The sequence below is a fragment of the Bos grunniens genome, chromosome 13, assembly GCF_055505025.1.
Source record: "Bos grunniens cultivar Pamir isolate PY7600 chromosome 13, Bosgru_T2T1.0, whole genome shotgun sequence".
In the NCBI taxonomy this organism is placed as follows: Eukaryota; Metazoa; Chordata; class Mammalia; order Artiodactyla; family Bovidae; genus Bos; species Bos grunniens.
Genome location: NC_141177.1, coordinates 38477839 through 38481205, shown reverse-complemented (window position 1 = coordinate 38481205; position 3367 = coordinate 38477839).

The window sequence follows — 3367 nt, the reverse complement described above, 5'->3', positions numbered from 1 at the left end:
AACCGAGAAATGAATTAATGCCCTCTGACCCACGAAGCTGCCTTGTCAGCCTCCTGCTCTGGACGGAGGAGCTGCCTACAGGGGAGGGAGCGTGGGAACTGCTTCTGTCTGCAGGTGTGGTTAACTCGTTGCCAAAGTCCTCAGTCCCTTGGTGATTCCCTGTTGAAATAGTTTCTCCTCAAAATGATGGCAATTTGAAGTTTGGGTCTCTGGATGAGGGTATGCTAAGCGACAACTTGATGTAGGCGAGCGGTGGCCGTGGTGGTGGCAGGAAGGCAGGCAGGCTGCGGAGGGTTGAGTCTGGTCATAGGAATGATGCTGCAGAGCCATTCAAGTTTCTGAAGCCGCAGGAGCTGAAAGAGCACGGAAGTAGTGAGTCTGACCGCATCTCTACAAACACGTACATGGAGAAACGCTGAACATACGGGTAGTGGGAGAAGGGTCAGGCTTAGGGGTTGTTTCACACCAGGGGCCATGGGAGCCCCGTAAGGATGTGTGGTGTGGTGTTGGGAGAAGAGCATTCTGGGTGAGGGCACCGCAGGTACAGGCCCTGACGCAGGGAGGACCGGACAGGAACATGGATCGGCTTGTCAGGTCATTCTGCAGACCTGGGCTGGCACGAAGAAGTCCAGGCACAGAGGGTGGCTTTCGGGCAGCACTCAGTTGACAGTCAAGGGCTCGTGAGGTAAAGACACAAGGAGATCCACGCCCACGTGTGGAGGATGAATTTCAGCCTCTGTAACCCCTGATTCTCAGGAGTTGAATGTTGGAATGTTGAGCTGTCAGGGTGGTGGGAAGGGGCGCTGCCACAAGCAACCTGAGTCCTCATGCCCTTGGGTCTGAGAGATGGGCCTGCTCGTTCCTGAGATGCAGGTGGACCTGTGTCCACAACGTCTAACGAGAAGCTGTCATCCGAACAGGAAGGCACCAGGTCCTCTCGCCCAGGACTGGCCAGGGAACCCCAGAAACACAGGGTGTGTGAAGGATGGGAGGGGGCGTTTCCACCCCCACAGCCAGAAAATCAGCAATGGTTTTGGATTTTGTGGCCCCAGGACTTTGGGCTGCCTGGAAAAGGAAATGGCTTAAAATGGGAAATGGTCAAAACCCAAGAGCGAAGAGAGCTTGGGCACGAAGGCTGACCGTCTGTTCCGCCGCTCAGCTTCCTGGAGGGACTGTCTGCCAGCTTTCCCAGCTGAAGAGGGGAGATGCCCTGCTATGGGGCCCAAGAACTTCCTCGGAAAGGAGTTGGTTGCTTGAGTCTTTGCTCCGCTCCTGAACCAATTCCTGTCAGTGGAGGCACAAGCGCTCTGGCCCGCAGGGTGAGTGGATGGACCGTTCACATGGAGAGGGCTGGAGGGTGTGTGCAGGACTGGGACCAAGAGGGACGTTCACGGACGCTGTGGAGACAGAAAGCCCTCGTGCACCTCCTACTCCCTTCTCCACCTCGGACTCCCTTCTCCTCCACAAAGCACTGCTATCAATGTATTTATTGTAAAAGTGCGATAGTGCTTTGTTGAGGATTTTGCGTCTATTTTCCTCAGTGAAACTGGCCCATGATTTTCTTTTTGGTGATGTCTTTGTCTCGTTTCAGAGAAGGCAATGGCACCCCACTCCAGTACTTTTACCTGGAAAATCCCATGGATGGAGGAGCCTGGTAGGCTGCAGTCCATGGGGTCGCGAAGAGTCGGACACGACTGAGCAACTTCACTTTCACTTTTCACTTTCATGCATTGGAGAAGGAACTGGCAACCCATTCCAGTGTTCTTGCCTGCAGAATCCCAGGGACAAGGGAGCCTGGTGGGCTGCCATCTATGGGGACGCATAGAGTCAGATACGACTGAAGTGACTTAGCAGTTGTCTCGTTTGGGTGTCTGGGGGATGGCGGCCTTGTAGAATGAGATCAGAAGTGTTCCTTCCTCTGCGGTTTTTCAGAAGAATGTGGGAAAGATGGGCATTAGCTCGTCTCTAAATGTTTAATAAAATTCACCTGTGAAGCCATCTGGTCTGAGACTTCTGTTGGAAGATTTTTAATCACTCTTTCAGTTTCATTACTTGTGATTGGTTTCTTCATATTTTCTATTTCTTCCAGGTTCAGTCTTGAAAGGTTGTACCTTTCTAAGAATTTTTCCTTTTCTTCCAGGTTATTCATTTTATTGGCATAGTATTAATAGTCTCTTGTAATAGTTTCTTATGATCCTTTGTATTTCTGCGATGTCAGTTGTAATTTCTCCTTCATTTCTTATCTTATTATTTGAATCCTCTCCCCATTTTTTATTGAGGAGTCTTAATTTTTTTTTTTAATTTTGGATTTTTTCTCAGGTAGTTTCCCCAAAAGAATAATGATGGAGACCCACTTTATACTTTCATAGTGACGGAACAGGAAAGGAGGATGGATCTAGGGAATAAGCAGCTTCTGACCCACTTTTGGACACAAGAGGAGGAAATTAATGTTATGAAACAAGAATTGTCATAGAACCGAGATGCAATAAAAACATAAATAAAGTTGGGAAATATGTCTTAAGTTATATGTTACAATACAGTCATTCAAATGATAGACTTTATATTCATTGCCTTCTCCAAAAAGTCCTTTTTAATGTTCACAGGTTATTTTTTTGATAATTGGGCCTTGCTTTTTATTTTTTAATATTGATCTATTTAGGCTGTGCTGGGTCTTATTTGTGACCTTTGAACTTCTAGTTGCAGCATGTGGGATCTAGTTCCCCTGCATTGGGTGCATGGAATCTTAGCCACTGGACAGCCAGGAAGTCCCTGTGTTGACAGGTTTGCTTGGAGAAATGATCAAAGAACAAAACAATAAAAAACTTAAAAAAAAAAAAAGAAATCCTCAGCAGTTCTATACTCCCTGTTACTTTTGATTTATTTACAGCGACCATGGCTTTGTCTCACTTGTCCTTTTTACAGTGCCAGCCAAGCAGGCTGAAGTGGTCGTAGGTGTGAATAACTGTCATGAAAGCAATTTCAGTGAAAATAAATAAACCGTGTAAAGGACATATTTATGCAAAAGCAGAATCCTTGCCGTGGAAATGGTGAAATTTAAGGAAAAGGCGCCATCTAGTGGCTGTTACTGAAAATCAAATTGAGGGCTTTGCGAAGACAGCTCTGTTGGAGAGGAAATCATTTTATCTTTCCTGTAGATGACAGTCATTGCTAGGGGCTGAGGGACCCCAGAAAACGTGTCTCTCGCTGGACCAGAATCACACCTCCAAATCGCTACCTCGCAGACTCCCTGTGAGGCAGGACGTGGAGCTCAGTAGTTGCAGCTCACGGGCTCCAGACCACGGACTCCCTAGCTGTGCCACCTGTGCCTGGTGGCCCCGTGACACGTGGGATCTTCCCAGGCTGGGGA